Below are 385 nucleotides of genomic sequence, written 5' to 3'. Positions count from 1 at the left end.
CAGGTGATCTGCTACTTGATTCTCTGTCCCTTTTCTGTCTCTTATTTCTATATCAAACTCTTGCAGAAGCAACACTCATCTGATGAGTCTGGATTTTTTATCCTGCTTTGTGAGTAGATATTTAAGAGCAGCATGATCAGTGTACACAATCACTTTTGATCCTACTAAATAGGATCTGAATTTGTCAATGGCGTAAACCACTGCAAGTAGCTCTTTTTCTGTGGTTGTGTAATTCTTCTGTGCATCATTTAGAACACGACTGGCATAGTAAATGATGTGCAGAAGCTTGTCATGCCTTTGTCCCAACACTGCACCAATGGCATGGTCACTGGCATCACACATCAATTCAAATGGTAATGTCCAGTCTGGTGCAGAGATGATTGGC

Source organism: Arachis duranensis, chromosome 10 (genome assembly GCF_000817695.3).
Source record: "Arachis duranensis cultivar V14167 chromosome 10, aradu.V14167.gnm2.J7QH, whole genome shotgun sequence".
NCBI lineage: Eukaryota > Viridiplantae > Streptophyta > Magnoliopsida > Fabales > Fabaceae > Arachis > Arachis duranensis.
Note: the sequence above shows the minus strand (reverse complement) of the source record.